The 23,250-nt window shown below is 37.7% G+C and overlaps 1 protein-coding gene and 1 pseudogene across 3 annotated transcripts in view; both read left to right on the forward strand.

The window, feature by feature from the left end:
- The window catches only part of PRKG1 (protein kinase cGMP-dependent 1), a 1,140,935-nt gene that overhangs the window by 851,982 nt on the left and 265,703 nt on the right, over positions 1 to 23,250 (forward strand). The window lies entirely within an intron of this gene.
- LOC109450733 (G protein pathway suppressor 2 pseudogene) lies at positions 1,874 to 2,941 on the forward strand (annotated as a pseudogene).

The raw sequence follows: 23,250 nt of genomic DNA on the forward strand, positions 1-23,250 counted from the left end.
AAGCAGGGCAGGCAGTGTTTCAGGCATGAACAGTCGTCAAGTGTCAGTCAATAATAATAAGGAGGGAATTGTGACTGGCCCAGGCTTTCGTGAGATTGCAGCTGCATGAGAGAGGTCTTCTGGGTGTCACATCCTGTGTGTTCCCTTAATTATTATGAGATGCTATACGTGAGCTTCTCTTAGCTCTCTGGGAAGAGCTACCACTCTCTTTTGTTGCTTCCATCTAAAATTTAATTATTGTTTATTATTTTAATAAAGGTAACATGGTATTTCTTGTAAATAGGCTTTCAGTGTAACATTATTCTGCTGGTTCTCTTTGCTTTGTGTGATGTTGTGCAAATTAGTTTATATTTACGTGAATCATTAATTATTGTGGGCATGAGAGCAGTGGGCTTCCCCTGACTCCTCTTTCCTCTTCCAAACATGTTTTAGAGACCAAGTCTTATTTATTTATTTATTTTAAGAAGCTTACCCTGACTAACTCTGCTTTATAGCTTCTTGTTTGTTGTTCCCTTAATTCCTTTGTACAGTTTGTACTTCAAAGCCATATTCTTGCTCCTGTGTTACCTGTTTCCAATTTTCTGTAAGTCCCTTAAGGGGAGGCTGTGTCTCAGCTTCTATCGCAGTTTCCAGCGTACTAAGGATTTGCATTAGAATTATGTCTGACACTAGCTATATATATTATTATTAATTAAAAGTCCATATTTCACATTAGTATTTACTCTTTGTGTTGTCCAATTCTATGGGCTTTGATAAATGCATATTAGCATGTATCCATCATTACAGCATCGTACAGAACAGTTTCACTGCCCTAAAAATCCCGTGCTTCACCTATTTATTCATCTGTCTCTCCCTCTCTCAGAGCCCCAGGCGACCATTGATCTTTTTATTTTTGCCTTTTCCAGGATGTTATATAGTTGGAATCACATAGTATGTAGCTTTTTCAAATTGTCTTCTTTCACTTAGCAATATGCATTTAAGATCCCTCTGTGTCTTTTTGTGGCTTGATCACTCATTTCTTTTTATCACTGAACAATGATCCATCGTATGGGTACCACAGATGTTTATCCATTCATTTATTGAAGTACATCTTGGTTGCTTCCAATTTTTAGCGATTATGAATAACACAGCTAAAAACAACAACAGAAAAATTTGTTGAATGCATAGTCTAAGTAGGTTTTCAATAGATATGTGTGGCATGAGTGACTCAGTGAATGAAACATAACTGTTTGGTTTCACATTTGGCTGCTATCACCATAAATGGAATGCAGATGTGTCAGGATAGGGGGCATGCATTCTGAAATATAAGAGTCCATGACTACTCCCTGATGATATATTATAAAGGTTGCTGATGGGGAATCTCCAAGGATCCCAAATCAAGGTGGAAGACAGAAGTGTGGGAGCCAATGGGTGGAAGATCATGGGAAAGGAATAAGACTTAACATTTCTTCGAACGCCTCCTTCTTCTCCATTATCCATCCCAGGGAGATATAACAAAGGCCAAAACTTTGGATGAATACGCTAAAGAAGAGGAAAACTATTATAAAGAAAGGATTTTCACTTTCCAGTATAATTTCTCCAGCAGACAGCTGAACTTTTGTCGATTACTATTCTCAACAAAGAGATAAATGCCTGTAACAGCCATCTTCCCAGTTTCCTACACTGGTAGTTTAGTACTTGTCTTTGTCTCCCAATCAACAACTTTATGGTGCACATGCCTTCTCTCTCTTTATTTAGTTCCTTCCTATAGAATACAGATAGTGACTCTATGTATGTATGTATGTATGTATGTATGTATGTATGTATCTACCTATCATCTATTTAAACTATTTAAATTTGGCCCTGTTGTTGGATGTGACACAGCAGCTAAGACATGGAGAAAGTGAAGAGAACGTGGGCCCGGTCCAAGGTCTGGCAGTCAGTGATAGAGCCAGGTGCCCATCTCCCGAGTGCCCCCAAAAGTATTAGGCCTGCACTGCTGGAGTGGCCCCAACTTACAAGGCCATGGCCACGGTGTTGCGCTGGCACTTCATAACGGAGCAGGGGTGCCTGTGGCAGGAAGAAGAAGAGATGGACAAGATGATGGAACAGATGAAGAAAGAGCAAGAGAGAAGGAAGCAAAAGGATATAGAAGAGAGAATATCGCTAGAGGAAACCAAGGAACAAATCCTAGCGTAGCAGGAGAAGCTTTTGGTCCTGTAGGAAAAGAAGACCCAGCTTTTCCTGCAGCTCACAAAAAGTTTTACAGGAGGAAGAAAAAGGGAGGTAAAGGGAGCTGAGTGACCTGACCATTGTGACATCTGCTGCATATCAGCAGAGCCTGACCATTCAGTTCACACAGAAACTCACCTCCTAATCATGTAGTGGGACCATGGAGGACATAGTTGCCCAAGCACCCTCATGGCAGCTGACAAAGCCAAGCAGATGTTTGGACCTCAAGTGCTTAGGACCTGGTGCTATGTGGGCTCAGTAGCTGCTTTCGCAGGGACCCCAGAGAATGGGCAATGCTGAAGCAGCTCAGGTGGCACCTATGGGCCTCTGCCTCCCTGTAGGCATACATAGCCAGCCTGTAGTTCTAGTCAACAGCTCAGATGCCTTCTGTGTTTCCTGCAGTTCAGTACCTGTCCCAGGCATAGTCACAGCCCTATGCAGGGCACTGCCACTTTCAGCCCACCCAGACAGGGTTCCTCTAGCCTGGCAGTGCCCTGTCCTTGCAAAAGCAGATGGATCATGCTAGTCAGCAGACTGGCTTCTCTGACTCATTCCCCATTGCCCCATGCACCCCCAAGGTCTGCATCTAGCCCCTGGACTCCTTGCCTTTCCCTAGCTCCCTGTACTGATGCAACCAGTTGGAAAGTAAGACTTTGCAGCTACAAACCAAACTGTGCCTGGGCTTCCCTTCATCCGGCGTAGTCAGAACTGGTGATACTACCACAAGTGACCATCAGATTATATATTCCACCTCACCCCCAACCCCTGCTATGAGTGAGGGTTCCCAGTGTGTCCCAGTGCCAGGTTAATAAAATCTAGCTGCCACTGGAAAAAAAAAAAAAAGCACTTACATATACATATATATGTGTGTATGCACACATACATTTATATACCTATTTTTGTATCTCTATATTATTGTAATGTCTGTTTTTGAGTCTTGGCAACACTGTTTAATCTTGGTTCCGCAATGCACTAGGTATGTAACCTTGAAAAAGTTACTTGACTTCCCTAAGTCCCAGTTTTCTTTTCTGAAAAATTTACTAGTATCTATATCATAAGACTCTTCATTTTTTGACACATTTTTCCTTATTAACCCTAGAAGCTTTTTGTCAATTCTTTTGAATTTTCCACATAGACAGTCATGTACTTTGTGAATAAAATATTTTTTTCTTCCACATCTGTATACTTTTTTATTACCCTGTCTTAATGCATAACCTAGGACTTCCAGTATGATGTTGAACAGAAGTGGTGAGATAGAGCATTCTCGTCTGTTCCCCACCTATGGGAAAACATTTAGTTTCTCACTAATCAGTATGCTTTTAACTGTAGATTTCTCTATTCCTAGATTACTGAGAGTTTTTATCATGGCTGTTGTATTTTGTAAAATGCTTTTCCTATATCTATTGATATGATCATATTATTTTCTTCTTTAGCGTGCTGATATGATAGATTATAATAATTGATTTCTGAACATTGAACAAGCCTTGAAACTGGGATACATTTCACTCGGTCATGGTATATAATTTTTCAATACACATTGCTTGATTCGATTTGTTAATGTTTTGTTGAAGGTTTTCTTTTTCAGTAAGTTCACCTTTTTTTTTTTTTTTTTTTTTTTTAAGGGGGACAGGACTTTATTGGGGAACAGTGTGTAATTTCCAGGCCTTTTTCCAAGTCAAGCTGTTGTCCTTTCAATCTTAGTTGTGGAGGACGCCGTTCAGCTTCAAGTTGTTGTCCTTTCAGTCTTAGTTGTGGAGGGCGCAGCTCAGCTCCAGGTCCAGTTGCCATTGCACCGTCCCTTGCGGGAGTCGAACCGGCACCCTTGTGGTTGAGAGCCCACTGGCCCATGTGGGAATCAAACTGGCAGCCTTCAGAGTTAGAGCATGGAGCTCCAACTGCCTGAGCCACCGGGCCGGCCCTTGTTGAAGGTTTTTGTATGTTAGTATCCGGGAGCACTATATATGCATGCAGAATTGGCTCATGCAGTTATGGAGCCTGAGCTGTCCCACAACCTGCTGTCTATAAGACAGAGTTACAGGAAAGCTGGTGGTGTAATTCAGGCCAAATACGAAGACCTGGGGTGGGGGTGGGGGCAATGGTATAGATTTCAGTCTTGGTCTCAAGGCCTCAGAACCAGGAGTGCCGAGAACAGGAGAAGATTGATGTCCTGGCTTAAGCGATAAGACGAGAAGGGCCAAATACTTTTTCCCTCCACTGTTTTGTTCTGTGCAAGCCCTCAACCGATGAGATGATGCCTCCTCCTTCCCTCCCACCCCCTCCACATTGGGGAAGACAAACTGCAATACTGAATCCACTGATTCAAATGCAAATTTCATCCAGAAACACCATGAAGACACACCCAGAAATAATGTTTAGCCCATATCTGGGCATCCTGTGATCCAGTCACGTTGGCAGATAAAATTAGCCATCACAGGTGATACGGTGTGAAGGGAAGGGGATTTATTTTATAGACCTATTATTAGGTGTCTGTCTTTTAAGACCTGAGTTAGGTATTTCCCTTCCCCTATATCAGGCTAGAGAGAGCTGGAGTTGAATATTTTCTTCACCCAGGTTGGTTCATCTTTGGTTAAAACCCCTTTTAGGCTCTAGTAAAATAGTTTCCCTTCCATCCAGGCCTTGTTAAAGAGAACAGAGAGCTCTGATTATATTTAAATAAAAATGATTCCTTTTCCTCTTTCCCTGAGAGAAGCACTGGGAAAATAGAAGATAGAAGCACTTCTATCTTCAGAGTGAGAACCTGTCTATACCGGCTGTAGCTGGGGGCTTCTGCTCCTTGGAGGGGGCCTGTGAATCTCTGTGTCCCCATGGGTCTCCTGTTTCCAGGGCAGCTGTTTGTCCCATGGCCTCAGTTTTTTGACGGCTCTAAGAAAAGTTACTGGTTTTTAGTTCAGCTGTTTTCTTGTGGGGATGAGAGTGGTGATCTCTAAGCTCTTTACATGTTAGACTGGAGACCACTGTTGTTTCATATTAAATGTAATATCCATATAAAGCACTTAGCACAAAGTAAGGATATCGTGTTAGCTGTTACTATCATTTATTATTCGTTCCGTAAAAAAATGGTCTAATAATTTAGAACACAAAAGTCAGTACATCTCTCTGAGCATATTAGAAAAAGTATTTCTGTACAGAAGAAAAGGTGTAGGGAAGGAATTTACTATGGTCAGAAGTCTGCAGCAATCAGAATTACAGGGTGACACTGGTATGAAGAGCAAATCCGAACTGAAAGCTGGTCCAGAGAACTTGTGACAAGAAGGAACAGTGAGGACATGAAGGAAAATAGCAGAAATTAAGCTCAGAGCAGTGTCAGTTTTGGAATAGAAAAGGTAATGAGGGGGATAATAGACTCTTTGGGTGTTTGACCCATAGCAGAATTGATACAGCCAGCTTCGTCTTTTGTATTCAAAGATGGTGCTTATGATGGGTATTGCTATTTGTGCCAAGAAATGCTGTTGAACAGTTTATTCCAAGAAAGGTTGCCCTTTGGTTCACAGCTGTCGCTACTGTTTAGAACAAAGCTGTCATAGATGTGTCGCCTGCTCAACCTGTTTGCTCAGATCGAGCCTCTTCATGCCTGATTACTGTGGGTTTACTTGCTCTGTGGGCTACTGTGTTTCCCATTGGTTCAGAATTGCTACAGTGTTTGCAAAGCACCAGCAAAACGATCTTTCTGTTCTGCCTACTTGTGGTCATATCAGTTCACCATAGACTAATTGTTTAGGGCCTATTTTCCCTGAACGTTTCCTGCCTAGCATAGTTGGTGTTTTACTTATTTTTTTTTTTCTTTTATGAGTGTCACTTCTAGAAGCTCTGCTTGCTCTCAGGACCTCAAGGTCAATAATTTCGCCTCCCTTTTTAGTGTTAAGATTGATATGTACTTCTACCTGATGGTATCCCTTTAGAAAACTCATTTTATATGTATAACATAGAAAGAGCCACTCTAGCAGCCCTAGAGAAGGTCAGACTCTAACTGTACCATGAACTTTCAATCTGTGCCAGCCCTTGATTCCAGTATGAGTTTCCTAAATAGACTAGATCATATGAGTCACTTGGGGAGCTTGCTTAAAATACAGATTTCTGGACACCACCTCAAAACTACTGAAATATATCTAGGGGAGGAGCCTGAAACCTGAATTTTAAAAAGCAACTGTACCATTGTTGGTCAGGTTACAGATTGGCAGCAAAGACAACACACAACACATACATACACATGCAGACACACACATTCGCACACACACCCGTGCACATGTGCACACACATACACATTCGTTCACGTGCCCTAGAATCCCAATTAATTTAATTAAGGAAACAGAACCTCATGGAAGTGGGGTGGCTAACCCCAGTAGCAACAACGGACGCGGTCTATCTCTGCAGCCCTTCCGATGCCTCCTCCTCCGACAGACACACGACTTCTGGTGACACTTGAGACAAGTGGGAACCTGCTAGGAGTGAAAAAGTGACACTTGGTCCTGTTCCTCTCCTTTTACTATCTGGCTTCTATTATCATATGAGCAGATGTTCCCTTATAATGTTGTCATTTCCATTTAAGGTAGGGATCAGCAAACTGCCTGCTACCTAATATTGTATGGCCTGTGAGCTAAGACTAACTTTTTGTATATTTAAATAGTTGAAAAAATAAAAATAAAAATAAGACAGATAACACTTCACGCCATATGAAAATTATATAAAATTCAAATTTAAGTTTTACTGGAGGCCAGCCACACTCATTTCTTTGCTTATTGTCTGAGATTGCTTTTGTGCTGCAGGAAGAGCTAAATAGTCACAACCCAGACCCCATAGCCCAAAAGCCTGAAATATTCACCATGCGGGCTTTTACAGAAAAAGTTTCACAAGCCCAGATTTAAGGGAATGTTGACAGGTATCATATTCTCCTGGTTTGTGAAGAAAATAAAGGATCAACCAACTTCCATCCTTACGTGGTAGGAAGCAAGTGTTCCCAGGTGGTCCCAGGTGGTCCTGAAAACTCTCTGGCCTCCTGCTGTCCAGGGTCCTAGAAATAATTTCTCACGTTTAATCCTGATCTGATTGTATATTCTCTAACCTGGAAGTTCTGATACTGAGTTTGGAAACCACTGTCACAATCCATTGCCCCTACAACATCCTGGGTGATGTACATGGTCTGAAGAATTGAGGGAAGACTGACCAATTCCAACTTCTTCATTTCATAGATGCAACAATGGACTTACTTGTCAAGAAGTTAAGCCATGTGTTAACGGTATTTGCACCTGATTTTGATGTGATGGACAAGACCCCAATTCTCTGGATGCCTTTCTTTTCATTATATCATGTGTCTTAAGACAACTTCTGTTAGACAGTGGCTTTCTAAGCATACAAGTTCCTGAAATAGATGTTATTCTTCCAATGCAAATAGATGAGAAACTTCCCTTATTGAACTGGAAAGGGTTGTTTTAACTGGAAATCAGGAAGCATTCTGGGACACCTATCATCGCTTTCAGTGTCAGCTTCTTAAAAAGGGTAAGGGCCAGAAAGCTGAAGGTGGAGGAGAAAAAAAGTTAATAAAAAACAATCGTGGTGCACTCTGCTGACATTTGAATTTGTCATCTTCCTTCCAAATTAGCATGGAAGCTTTCCGTATTTGGCAAAAAAGATATGTGACTGAACTCTCACTTCTAAAGAGATATTTTAATAGTTGTTCACCATCTGAAGATGAATATCCGTAATTAGAATTTTTATCATTTTCTGTCATCATTATGGCTACTGTTATTAATCCTCAACACAGAAAGCCAAGATGCGAATGCTAGCTGTAACGAACTACGAAATCCTAATTACCATCCCCTGCTTTAGAAAAGAAGCTATTTGTAAAAGCAAAGTAGCTATTAAGAGAAGGAGGACATTATGGCTGTTTAATGTGTTGGTGATTTGGAATCACCAGCTGAAAGAATTCTGGAATGGGACCCCTGCTTTCATTCTGCTTTTTAACTAATTTAAAGGGTCCTCAGATTTGTTCCAAAGCAGTTTAGGTTACACATTGTGGACTGTGACCTCTCCAACATGACTCCCCCACTGAATTTGCAAACAGCTAATATCACTGTTTGACAACACTCAGAGATACCTCCAGCATTATTACTACTGACCCGGAATAAGAGACAATCAGTAGAAAAATGGTCATAACATTTTTCAAATGGTATGTCTGTTAGACACAGCTTGCACAAGTGTATAAAGTGGTCTAAAATATATACTCCACTATTAACTTTCTTGGTCTATTATTTTGAAATGGCAGAGAGGGAGTATTGTCCGGCCTCATCCATCGTTTAATTGCTTTAATTTGACATTCAAGGAAAATAATTGAACGGTGCGTGCCGAACTCAGTGATAAATACACTCAAAAACAGATAAAAATAATAATAGCATAGTTGTAATTGTATATACATCAAAAAGGTGAAAGAGAGAAGACTGAAACTAATTAACTTTCCATTTTACTTATCTAAATTCTGATTAATCAAATGTGACTCACTCACCAATGGCTAAATATTTATCAATGGATCAAGAATGGGCTTTATCAATAACCATAAGGCAAAGCCCTCAGACATAATATTACATTAATTTGTTTCTAACTGAAAATATTACTATATTGAAAAGAAAGGATCTGTTTCCACCCCACTTATATAATCTATTTCCCAGCATTACCTGGCTGAGATCCGAATTCTGATACAAGTGTAGAAACAGAGTAAATTAGTCTGTAAAACTATTTCCCAAACAAAATACGCTTATGAGAAATAAATAGTCATTCTGTGGTCTCCTCTTAGAGGATCCTAAAATACTGAAACCTAACAAGATCTTTTGAATTTTGTTTCTTTTCCCAAGCTTGACCCAAGGGAATTTGGGGGGGCATGTAGTTTTCATTTTTTACCTGTCAGTATTCCACAGAACACCATGAAAACAGACTGTATGTAGGAGCTGCTGGTCTAGGTGTGGAGTTCCTTATAATAAAGTTGGCTTGAGCAGGAAGGGGTTATGGGGAATTTTGATTACTGCAGCACAGCAGCAGGGATACTGGAAGAGAAGGCAGTGATATGATGAAGGGAAGGATTTTTGTGTCTGGTCATCATTAGGTTGACATTTATGTACATTTCCTAAATTTATTTTTGGATTACCCAGATTCTCTACAATGAAGTTGGAATTCATTTTTGGTACAGAAGTGATAATGCATCCCTGCTTTTGAATATTGGTTATATGTGTTTATAAAATGTTATAAACAAAGTGGCTTCAAATGCTTTTACTACTGCTGGCTCATGAGGCATCATGATGACATAAGAAAAAAGCAATGCAGTTAGTTTTTCTGATCTGAAATTTATCTAATTTAAAAGATTGTCTTCCATTATGAGATCGTTTAATGTTTAAATGAGGTTTTTTTGTTAGAAAAGTAGTCAAATATTGTTTTAATTTAATTTTGTTTTGTTTTTAGATATCCTTACTTGGTAAAATGCTGTCCACAAGTTGGTTTCATGTAGTTATGGAAATATTACTGAGTTGCTAGCCTTGGCAAGACTTAACAGTATCTTGGAGTTCCTTCCTCCGCTTTTCCCAGCCCCTCCCCTAACTAGTAGCAATGGTGAGCCTTAGTGAGCTAGCTGCTTCTCTTATTGCAGATGTCTTTCTCTAATCCTTTCATAATATCAGCATAAATTTGTGTGCAAAAGGCATATGGTGGTTGTGAAGTAGGTTTCCATTCTGTGAAGTTCACTGACAATTCATTCTTGGTGTCTCCGACACATCTGTCTGACACAGAACTAATTGTCCTGGACTGAACCTATCACATAATGTCCTTACCTGAAAACGGATGAATACAAATTACTATAGACTCAATAACAGGAAAGTCATAGGATAAAATTAAGTAAAGTGATAGAGATGGGAGGGGCCCTGGAAGTGATTTGATTTGTTAAACATATACAGTTTCCTTGACATCAGCTAATGAAACTCAATTAAAAGTGTTCACATTTCTTCCTATAGGAAAGGAAAGACTTTCGGTGGCATCAGGATAGCTCAATTCAATAGAACATAATATTCATCAACGTAGAGATTTAGAAAGAATCAAGGAATATATTTTGCACATTCCATTCTGTTATGTGATCAACCATAATACATAAATGCTCATAAGGAGAGTGGTAGTCAAGTAATAAAATTCACATTCATGAAAGGTATTGTTAGAGTTTTTCTTATTTAAGTATTGATGAGATCATTTCATAAAATTTTCCGTCCAAATAATGTACTATGGATCTGTCTTCAAACTTGGTATTAAAAAAGAAGAAAAATATTGCTACCATACATAGTTGATATGTTTGAAAAATCAGTGTTATTTTCAGTTTGTCTCTGTAAAAAGTAGTTTCCTCTGCTGAGTAATGTAAAAATTTAACCTGAGTGCTCCTCATTAGAAAGGCTAATTTTTGTTAGTATGACATAACTCATTCTTTCTCATAAATATTGTGTTACATTCCTCACCTTGGAAATTTTCTCATTTAAAATATTAAACATCACTTTCCCTTTCTTGAGTTGGTTTGGTGGTGTGTTTTTTTTTTCTTGTTTTTGTTTTGTATTTCAATTGAGCATAATGCTGTTCTTTAAATCATTTCAATGAAGTTGTTTCTATGATTTTAAAAATACCCAGAATGTACTATACTATCTGAAAAAGCAATGAAATCACAATATTTGAGGAAATAGCTCACCATTGACCCAAATAATTATCCTTTAATAATAACAATAGCTGCTTTTTATGAAATATTGATTATGTGTCAGACTTCAAGGGCTTTATTTAGGTTCACTCACTGAATCCTCAAACAGCTCTATGAAGTAAGTGGTATTAAGCATATTTTATAGATAAAGACACTTGGCCAAAAACAGCCATTACGAAGGTGACACGTGAAGGAGTTGGATCCAGGTCTGCTGTACCCCCAAGGTACAAACCTTTAATTTTTATGCCACAATGTCTTAACCTCTTAGTGGGCAGGCAGAGGCGACACTTTACTACAGATCAATTTGAGGCTTAGCTGTGCCCCTTTAACAAGGCCTAGCCCAGTGGGAACTCTAACAGGGCACGTGGCCAGGGCAGTTCTAAAGATGGGGAAGCCAGCTGCTTATGAAAGGTTGAATTGTAGGAACTTTTCTATCAGTTTAAAATTTCTTTTTTTAATGCGAAGCTTTCAAGTACCTCCATTGACTGCTGCCAAGGAATTCGACAATGATGCTTTCTTTGAACTGGGAAAGGAGGTCAGGTGAGAGTTGTCTCACAAGCAAAGAGAAAAAAAAAAGTATCCTTTTCATAATCAGTCTCTAAAGTGTTTTTCTGGAACAGTTGATATTCTTGTCAAATTGCGATTGGGCAACATGATTTATTTATTTATTCATTCATTCATTCATTGGTTATTTATTTATTTATTTATTTATTTATTTATTTATTTATTTTTCTTTTCCTGGTTTTAAAGCTCTAGTCTAGACCAATAGATATCATCCAAAGAGTTTGGGTAATAGTTCCAGCATGATGATGGTCACGTTTTCAAAGCACAGATGTAAGGTGACATGCCTAGACTAGCATGGTGCCTCCTTACGTTGATCCAGTGTTTCAGACTTTACTGAAAGAGGAAGCAGAGACAGATACCTCTGAGGGTAAGTGGTTGAGGCTAGAAAGTGTGGCAGAATGGACAGCAGATGCCCAGTCTTGGATAGGCAGTTGCTCTTCTCCACTGGCCAGTTCTTTCCGTGCAGAAATGAAAGGCTCGAGTTGCACCTATTCTGATTTTTTTAAGAACTGAAAAATCCAGATGTTTATGTAAAAATCTCCCAATTCTAGTTCTTAAATTTTATCAAATATTTCGTTTTTTGAGAAAAATCAATAGTGTGCAAGTCAAAGGAAATACAGGCAACCCCTGTATAACAGGGCACCTCCATGGAACGGTTTCGCTCTAAGATGGTTCAAGAATTGGGGAAAACCCTCGTACAACACTGCACCCTAGAACATGGTTCACTCTCACACAGAAAATTAGAGAAATCCCCGAACAACATGGAGCAGAATGAGAACTTTTAAGAGCAAAAGGTATCCCATTTGAAAATTTTCATTCAAGCGTGGATGTCGTATCAGATTTGACTGCAGAATTTCAAAGTTTATTAGAATTTTAAACCCATTTTGTTTGTGGAGTATTAAGTTCAGAGTATGAAGATACCGTGTCAAAAAGAAAACGCCCTTGGTTAATGGTGGTTAGTCATAATGATGAAGGAGACATCATTTAATTCATATTAATGTTACACTTTTGGTGAAAATTGCTTTAATAAAGATATTTCTCTTAATTATAAAAATATAATAGTATGTTTTTGCTTTTTTTAATTTTTGGAACCTAACCCCCTTTTTTTGTCCGTTCTTTGTCTCATGTAACACGGATTCGTATAACCCAGCATTTTTAGGAAACTAACAACTGTGTTATACAGGGGGTTACCTATAAATCTTCAGTATGGATTTCAATATAAGTACCTCTTATTTTTTTAAACACTTTGATCATTATTCTGTTATTGAGCCGTCCAGAAAAGCTGTGATGTAGACAGGACACATATTATTCCTCTTTCAGGTGAATAAACTGAGGCACACAAAATCACAAGGTGTAACTAAGCTGAAACTAAAACTCCAGGACAAGCCTGCTTGGGTTTAAGTCCTAGTTCTACCATTTACATTCAATGTGATGTTGAACACATTACACCACCTTGGTGTACCTTGTGTTTTCTATAATAGATAATGATAATTCTGAAGTTACAAAGTTATTATGAAGATTAAATAAGATAATTAGACTATATCTGGCATAAAACTTTAGCTGCTTACTAATATTTATCTGCTTTAACAATAATAACAATAATATTTCACATTGCTATCAGTACAGCAGTAAAGAGATTTCCAGAATCATAATTTCTAAACAGGAGTTTCAGCAATGGCATGACACAAACATAGCTAATACCAAGTTGTTCTGTCATCTTTAAAAATGTTCACGAATGCTATTTGGATTTCTGTTATGAAGAATTACAAATTTCTTTTATTTTAAAAGAGTAAAATACAATCTGCTCAATACATACACATGCACACACAAGTTAAAAAAGCCAAGGGACTACTGAGAAATACACTTTCCCCTATAAGAATAGAGCCACATAAAAAGTGAAATAGAGAGAAAAGCTTTGCTGATATGATTTAGAAAGCAATCACTCAGGTCCCAAGATCAGAGCAATGAATCAGATAAGAAATGCAGAGTAATCATGGAAAAGAGCAAAAGCTAGCTCACTGGCTCCCTCCCTCCATCCCTCCCTCCATCCCTCCTATTTCAGATTTGGGTTATGTCAACCAAAGCACAATATGCATTAAGAAAACAACTCTAAACACCCTTCAGGTTTTGTGTTTTGAAAAGTCTTTGTTTGGGATGACCTTTTTTGACATTTTAGCTTCACACTTTTGGAGTCTATGAGACTTACTCATTACCTTATATTAGTTAAGATGACTAACTCCAGTCACCTGGCATTAGTTAAGAGAGATTAAGTTATGGTACAGCAACAAACAACCCTAAAATATCAGCAGCTTATGTTTGCTCCACACTCCTGTGATATGTTCAATATATGCCAGTATGGGGGTTCTGCTCATTGTGTGTCTCAAGGACCAAGGCTAACAGGGGCTCCATTTTGACCTGTTTCCATGATCACCATAGCAGAGACAGAAGTTTATCCTTATTTCTTCTACCCTCCCTCCTCTGTAACCTCTGGAATACTGAAAAATTAACTTTCCCAACTGGTCATGAGGAAAACAAACTATAAGGAACATTTTTGATTGCTTCAGCATAGACTGTATTCCAAACGTATTCTGTATTTCCCGAAGGCGAAAAACACAATTGCTTATGTCTGAGCAATGTATTTTTTCATAGAGAAATTGAATAGAGTTCCGTAGTTCTGTAGTACATGGATTTTAATCAGGCATCAAGTGACAAGATAATCATCCAGGATAGAGGAAGAACCAACTGATAGGATTTGGATCCTATCAGGATTTGGATCCATATGACTTCAGAGTTTAGAAAACATTTTTCTATGCCTTCAGCCTAAGGGGAATGGATGGTATTAGCCATGGGAGTTGGGTGATGCTTCTGCAAATAGGACGCTTCTTTACTCGCTACTCCAAAACTGCCTCTTCATGCTCGTTGTGTAGTTTGGCTGTGGTAGAGTGAGTTAGATTCCTGGAAATCTTGGCTTTGTTTTATTCACCTTAGAAGTTGACTGAAAAGAGCTTCTCTACTTCCAGGAGTGGGAGATTTCAGGTACTGTACCTTCGAGAATGGCTAAAATTTTGAATTATTTGAACTTAGGTATTACTTAATTTGATTTGTATATGGTTATTTAGGCACTTGTACACCTGGTTTAAATGCAGAGGAGAAACTCAGAATAACCTGTGGTTCTGTTAACCGACAAACAGAAGTATTGGGAGGTGGGCACTTCTTATGGTTTAAATACAGACAGGAGAAATTATGGGGGAAAGAGGAAGCATTACTCATTTCAATAAACATTTACCAAACTCTTATAATTGGAGTCCAATAATTGGAGGGCTAGAGATAGGTTAGATTCAAACATAGCAATAATTTAGTCTTGGACCATAGGTGAACAGGAGAATAACTTAACCCTTTTTGTTTCGTTTGATACAACTTGGCCTTTGTTCCTACTTTTCTAAGCTCACATATCACTCAGTCATGAAAGACTTCTTAGCTACCAAATCCAATTGTTCCTCCTTATTCTGCATCACCTGTTCTCTTTTGGGAATTTGTTATTACCATTCACTCCTACCTTAAAGTCTTTGCTTTGTCTTTTGTTACCTCACACTTTCCTAGGTTTAGACCAGGTTACTGGTTATTAGTTCTTTCTTCTGTATAAGCTTTGAGTCCTCCAGTCTTCCTTTCGGCACAGGTATTCACCACAGCTAAATACTCACTAAACTTTCTTAAAGTAATTTTGTTCCCATTTATATGTTACGTTGGTGCAAGAGTAATTGTAGTTTAAAAGGTTAAAATAATTGCAAAAACCTCAATTACTTTTGCACCAACCCAATATATGTGAATATGTCTAAAATCTATGTCAGTTGTCCCTGTGTTTAATTGCCCACTTGACATTCCAATCGTCTCTAATTCAACCTATTCAAGACTAAACTCATCATCTTCCTTACACCTCCTCCTCCTTCTTTTTCCATTTTAATGAATGGCAATATGTAACCTAGCTTGAAACTGGTTCTTAACATTTTTCAATCCCTAAATTTAAGTCTTGTTTATTTGACATTGTCTGCTTCTTACAAATCTGAGCCCTCTTGTCTAGCACTGTCTTTGTTGAAAGTTAGATGTCTCGTTCTCTGTGTTGTCTTAACAACTGGCTCATACCTCTGTCATAGCATTTATTATATTGTATTTTGGGTCTTTAATTTTTTATTTTTTATTTCACTGTTGATAATGGCTTTGGGGCCAGGAACAGTCATTTGTTTCTGAATTCCCAGTGCTTATAGCATTTCTTTAATACCGTATATAGCTACACCATAAATGAATGATGTTAGAAATGCTGACACATAAAACTATGTCTGATAGTTTTGTTTTCTGAAAGCAAGTGGCAAATTCAAAGTAGGGATAACTGGATTTGCAGCTACATCATTTCAGTGAAATGATCTGTGTGAGCAAAGTACTCAATTCTAAGGAATGGATTAGCAATACTTGTGGAAATCGCCCTTCTCTTATATCGTGCATCTTTAATCTAATATGCTCTTCCATTTACCATGGGAGTGAAAAACAAAATGAGTAAAGCTAGAATTATAGTGTTGTTGTTGTTGTTGTTGTTGTTTTAAAAAAACAAACAGAAATGTAAATGTTTTAATGACAGTTTCAAAACAGATATTTGTGCTTGTGTAAACAGACACTTAGGCAGAATCAAAGGAAAGGGTAAAAAGCATCCATAATTCTTGAAAGATCTTCTAATTATATGTGAAGTGCTCATTCCTAGTATAGAAGCTTATGACATTCATATTAGAAACAATAACATTTTGCCTGACTCGTTACACACTTTTCAGATCAGAGTTCTCATTTTGTTTTTGGATTTTCTCTGGGGAGCTTATAGAGTTGGAAGAGGAAGTGTAAGCGATTTGTGGGCAGATTTCCATAATGATTCAGAGAAATTCAGAACGAAAGAATTGTGCTGTTCAGTTAGCAGGAGTGCCTTCTCTTAAAATTTAACTTCTTAGCCTAGAGTTGGAAAATACTTTAATTTTAAGAAAATTACAGAAACAAAGATGTGGTACTGTCAGTACTGCCTAAGTGATGGATATAATGTTCATAATGTCATTTCTAGATTTTCCAGACCATTTGATCAGACTTCATTTACAAGTATAAAATTGTTCTTCGAATGCAAGCTGAGAGACTTGTACATTTCACATGATTTTACTGTGGCCATATTCTGTGCACGATGAGCTTTTAGGAGGAAAGGCATTAGATAAACCCATGAAATAAAGAATAAATTAACATGCATCTGTATCTCCTCCAGAGTTGGCCTGTTTTGAATGGTTAACCTGATTTAATGTTTCCAGGGTGTTTTAGCTACTATGAGCTCTCAAAGACAGCATATTGAAACAGGACATGGTTTGTAAATCTTGGCAGGAGTGTAAGAAATAAGTCCTTGGTTAGCCTGAATTCCTTTTGTTCCAGCCTGACTTTAGAAATTTAATCCAAGAGTTCTACATACCATCTGCATTCAAAGACTCTGTGATCTGCCTGTTTGTTTACTGTTTAAGTTCACTGGAGTTTTTTAAATTTCTTAAAAAGTAAGCTGCTTTCCTTTTTATATTAACTAAAAATAGAGACTTCCGGTCAAGATGCTAATGATAGCCTCTACCTAGGAATATTTAAGTGCCTAATTTCCACCATCTGTCTTTGCCAGGGTCCCAGGATTCATCAGTAAGCTCTTGAATCTGAACTAAAATGTGGTTTAGAGCAAGGTGGAAAGTCACCTGCATTCTTCTTTAGGAGCTCATTGGTATCATCCCTCTTTTAAAAAGGGATTGGAAACTACATTCGCACACATTCTTTTCTGCGGAAACATTTTATGATTCTAAGACATAAAGGCATTTTCACCTCTTTTCTTTCGTTATTTCTCCCACTGAGCAGCCACACTAGCATGTGATGTCCTTCAAGGGTTTAATGGCTTTGCAAACACTTCCTATTCACACTGCAGTGCAGTAATATGAATACTTCTTTGAAGTCAGAGTATCCATGTTCAAATCCCAGGTCTCCTGCTTCTTCCCTTCAGATGTGTGACTTTGAGCAAATGGTTTAACCTTCTAAGGCTGTTTTTCTTTTTTTTATCAAGTAAAATGGGAGTAATATAATTGCATGACTCCAGTGGGGTTTTTGAGGTTTAGGGAGGATTAATATCTAATTCTTCTGGTTATGTGCTAAGAATGAAATTTTACCATTTATGACAGCATGGATGGACCTGGAGGGTGTTATGCTAAGTGACATAAGTCAGACTGAGAAAGACAAATACCATATGATCTTATGTGTGGAATCTAAAGAGCAAAATAAACAAACGAACAAAACAGAAACAGAATCATAGATATAGGGAACACACTTATAGTTGCCAGAGGGGAGGGAGGTTGGGGAACTGGGTAAAAAAGGTGAAGGGATTAAGAAATACAAATTGATAGTTACAAAATAGTCATGGGGATTTAACATAAGGCATAAAGAATATAGTCAATAATGTTGCAACAACTGTATATAGAGCCAGGTGGGTACTAGACTAATTGAGGGGAATTACTGCATAAATTGAATGTCAACTCTAACTGAAAATAAATAAATAAATAAATAAATAAATAAATAAATAATAAAATAAAAAAAGAAGTTACACACACACACACACACACACACACACACACAGGAATATTACTCAGCCGTAAAAAAGAAGGAAATCCTGCTATTTGCAGCAACATGGATGGACCTTGAGAGAATTATGCTTTAGTGAAATAAGTCAGGTGGAGAAAGACAAATACTGTATGATTTAACTTATATGTGGAATCTTAAAAAAAAAAAAATCGTATAAAAAAGAGGTAAGATTTGTAGTTATCAGAGGCAGGGTGTGGGGCAATGGGAATTGAATGAAGATGGTAAAAAATGTACAAACTTCAGGCTATACAATAAATAAGTATTAGGGATGTAATATACAGCATAATGACTACGGGTAACATTGCTGTAAGGTATATTTTAAAGTTGATAAAGAGAGTAGATCCTAAGAGTTCCTATCAGAGAAAAAACATTTCTTCTTCTATTTTTATCTATATGACATGATGGATGTTGACTAAACTTGTGGTCATTATGCTGCACAACTTAACTAATACAGTGCTGTATGCCAATCATATCTCAATAAAATTGGAGAGGAAAAAAAAAAGGAAGTAAAGATGTTCTAGATGTTCTACTTGGTTTTGAGAGACATTGCTGTTATGTCCATAGTATGCTTCAACTTGTCTTTGTGGGCCTCTGGTGATTATTTTTGGGAGGAGAATCCTTAAATATATTGTGTGGCTGTGAGACGGCATTTTAATTTAGTAGTGGGAGTAATTCAAATATAATAGGTGCATGTAAAAGTACTACACAGCTACTTTTAAGCTACTTAAGAAGAGCTATCTTAAGTTTTCTCCCAAATCTACTAAAATGTGGTGTGCTAAGAGAATTTATGCTGATGAATGAGCTAATTTATTTACTTAGTTCCTTGTTTGTTTGTTTGTTGATATTATCATGTGTATCCTAAGCATGACTTAGTGAGAAAAATTGAGACTATTTGTTGAATTTCTAGAAAAGCTGAGACCTGCAGTGAACAGAGTTTTTTAACATACTGATTGATTTGCTCTGTACTTCCTTTGAATTAAAATTAAAATCAATAGAGAAGTTCCAGGGTCATATACCCTCCCTTTATAAAGAGATAGATCATTAGTTATTCACTGTTGCCATTAGCTCAACTCTGTTCCCCATAACTTCTGTTTATTCCTGGCAAGACAGATATAACAAATATTCCCTATGTTTCTGGTTAGAGCACACAATAAACTCTTATTTTCATTGCTTTTAAATAGCTTGAGCTCCAACTTGTTTATTTCAAGAAATCCCCTCTCTTCTCTGGGAAATGGGCCCTGCAGTGATAATCCTAAGATGTCCCCAGGACATGTACTTGCCTTCAAAGATCAGTCCTTGCTCCTTCTGAACAACTTCTTCACCGTGAGCAAGAGAGAATCCTGTTGATGTGATATGAGGAGATGGACTTGGGACTACACCTCTGTTTACCATTGTTGCCACTGGTACTATTGTATTTTACATACCTACCATGGCTGCACTGTTTTTTCAAAGTTCAAGGAGGAATGGGCCCCACATCTCATTTGCGTCAGCCAGGGTTATCTTCACCAAAGATGACTTGGGTTCCAGACACTATGGCTTTCTAGAGTTATTCAGACATGCTGGTCCTGCCATGTCATTCTGTTCCTGGGGAATGATGGGGAGGTGTTTATTGCGACCATTTTTCTACAGCTTTGGAATTCCTGTTACTTCCCTCAAGATTCTTCTTCTCTCTCCCTCCTTCCTTCCAGCAAAGGCACCCAAGTCCGTATCCATTTACTGTCCTGGAAAACTTGCATCAGGTCACAGTGGGTATTGTTATCATAGTTTTCCATGTAAGAGAGAGAAAGTGATAGTGATTATATCTATTACAATATATTATAATTTTAATAGATTAATTATAGATTATAATTAGATTATAATTGTAGATTATAAATAGAATATAATTATAATAGATTATATCTATTTTATCTATTCTGCTTGTTATTTTATTAGGTACCCTCAGTTGCATTAAGCACCCTCAATTGTAAGACATATCCTAATTTTAGAGACAGTAAATGAAAATAAAAGAGCATCTCTGAATCAATGAAATTTGGTAAATAGAAGCCCACAAAGACAAGTTAAAGTAATTATAGCCAAGATAGTTTTAGGTTTGATTAAATACTCATGATTTCTCTTGTGTAACCCAAGAGAAGTCCCCAGATTCTATTTCCTGCAGACATAAATCAAGTCATACTTACATTTTACACCAAATACCCCTATTTTGCTGCTGCACCTCCTCAGCATCTCAGGGGGTGTCTTCTCAGATTTCCTAGTAGATGTCATTTGCCCATAAAGTGCCAGTGAGAGGCAGCGGGTCACCATCTGTTAAGAGTATGACATAACTGCCAGGTTAGTATCTGCCAGGGTCCCCAGAGACTGTGTGATCCCTTTAGACTCCACTGCATTAGAACAATACTGTGAACATGAAGAAATGGGAAGAATCCCCCCACCCATCCTTAACCATGTCACAATTTGTTACCTGGTCTCTGAAGTACAGTCACTTGTGCCCCAGGTCTCACAAACTCTTTTTTGAAATAGCAGCTTGGGCCTTCATTTCCAGCACTTACTGCTGAGCTTTAAGATCTAATTGATCTCCCTGGTACAGGTTCAATAACTCACCAGCACTTCTATTTTCAATTGATACCTATAGTTTTGATACTAGATTTTGCTGTTTGTAGCTCTTCCTTTAAACTGAGTTTTCTACCATGGAGTTCCTCAGCCTGCATACAAGTAAATGTTTGCTAAGGCTGCCTGCCCAGTTTGCAAAACCTCCAACACTCTAAATATCACCGAGGGTCCTCTGGGAACCCCATGGCACCCAGGGAGCCCTGTGAGTTCTCTGCTATGCAAATAGTGAGCAACTTGACATTTCCTCATTTAAACTTGAGGCTTTAAAATAATCTGTTCCAAGGAATTTTACAAAGTGAGTAGAGCCCTGTTATTAACATGATCATTGTCACACAAATTCATATCTCAAGCCAACCCTCATCTTTAAATTTAGCGATGAGGTACATGGAAAGAACCAGTTGTCACCATCAGGATACTGAAGTCTCATCCCCAGAGACCATTGTGTTTACACAATTTGCATACATTTTTATTGTCTGGCCAAGCTTCATTTGGCCATCCCTGGGTAGGATCAAGTGTGGACACATTTATAAAATGCCCTCTGTTTAACTCCCAAAATAAAAATTAAATTTAAAATTCTTATGCAAATTACTGGAGAAATAGTCCTGGAGATTCGTTCATTGAAAAAGATTGCTTTTGTAGGATCTTAATAGCATGTCTATTTCTAGACTTACTAATGCTTATTGTCAATTTGCAATTTTCAATGTGAAGCTTTTAATTTAGGTAGTCAAAGAGAGATTAACAGCTTTTTACATGATTTGGTGTACAGCAGTCTCCCTTATACAAGAGAGAATATGTTCCAAGAACCCCAGTAGATGCCTGAAACTGTGGATAGTACTGAACCCTATATAGTGGGGTGGGGGGGGCAAAAAATGTATACATATGACTTATATTCATCTTTTGTTATCGGTATATATATTACCATTTTAATACAGTCTATTCCTTTCTTAAAATGTGTATACATTTTTGAGACCCTCTGCATACTATTTTTTATACATTCATACCTATAATAAAGTTGAATTTATAAATTAGGCACAGTAAGAGATGGACAACAATAAGTAATGATAAAACAGAACAATCATAGCAATGTACTGTAATAAAATAAATATAAATGTAGTCTCTCTCTCTCTCTCTCTCTCTCTCTCTCTCTCTCTCTCTCTCTCTCTCTCTCTCTCATAACTGATCAGATATCCAAGACAGCTACTGAGTGCCTAATGGGTGGGTAGCTTATACAGCATGTATACAGTAGACAAAGGAATGATTCCCATCCCAGGCAGGATAGAGTGGGATTGTGCGATTTCATCACTCTGTTCAAAATGATGTGCAATTTAAAACTTATGAGTTGTTTCTTTCTGGAATTTTCCATTTAATGTTTTCAGACCATGGCTGACCACAGATAACTGTAACCATGAAAAGTGAAACCACAAATAAGGGGAAACTGCTGTATTATATTCTCAGTGATTAAAGCAAACCTTTTAGATTTCATAGTTTACTAGATTTATTATGAAATCCTAAACTATCTATCATAACTCTGGTATATTAAAGTATTTATAAAAATTAAATTATTTGAAGAGCAAATTACCAAGAAAATGGAATATGAGAAAGCAACTTATTTAGTCCATTCCATCCATAAACATTTATTAAAGACCCAGGTTATAGTCCAGGCTTTATGTAGGTTACTAAGGACACAGTATATAACCAGTAACTAACATAAAGCTTCATCTCTTGGAGAGCTTACAGTTTGTACCAAATACTAAAATCTGTCATTACACTGCAGTTGGGTAAATATTAGCATAGAGCTATATTATATCGGTACTAAATAGAATTAGTTTACATTGCTTACTCTGTTCAGAATACCCTTCTATGCACTTTTCCTGTATTCACTCATTTAACCTACACAGCAACTCTATACATAGAGCAGGTGCTATTGTTGTTTCCATTTTGCACATAAAGAAACTGAGCACACATATTATTATATGGCTGACTCATAGGCTTTGACCACCACAGGGTTCTGTATTTGCATATACATTTTCTAGATGATTATGCTAATAGCTGGAGTCCAGATTATTTCTATGGCCAAGCATGGATGAAGATCTGAATCATGGCAGTCTTGGAGTATCATAAGAGTTCCTTGTTGCAGCTGTTTAGTCTGCTCAACTTAGATTCCTATAAAAGTTTTCAAGGAAAATTTTCAGGACACTCCATTTTTATCTTATTGTATCCAGCTGGGTAAAGGTGAACTTACTCAGTCCTTTTCCGTTTCATGTTTCCATCTTTTGCATGGAATTTCAACTTTAGTCTCTAACCCCTGCTTTGAGCTCGATGGTTAGGAAAATTCCACATGCCTGGGATGAGGTGTCAGACACTGGAGCTGTAAACTAGAGAGGAATAAATCTGGCTTCTTCATCAAATGATTTTTTCCTGAGCTCACTTTGACTCAAACCAGATCTCTCCTTAGTTCA

This window comes from Rhinolophus sinicus, chromosome 15 (assembly GCF_057876585.1).
Source record: "Rhinolophus sinicus isolate RSI-liver-muscle chromosome 15, RSI-T2T, whole genome shotgun sequence".
Taxonomy (NCBI): Eukaryota; Metazoa; Chordata; class Mammalia; order Chiroptera; family Rhinolophidae; genus Rhinolophus; species Rhinolophus sinicus.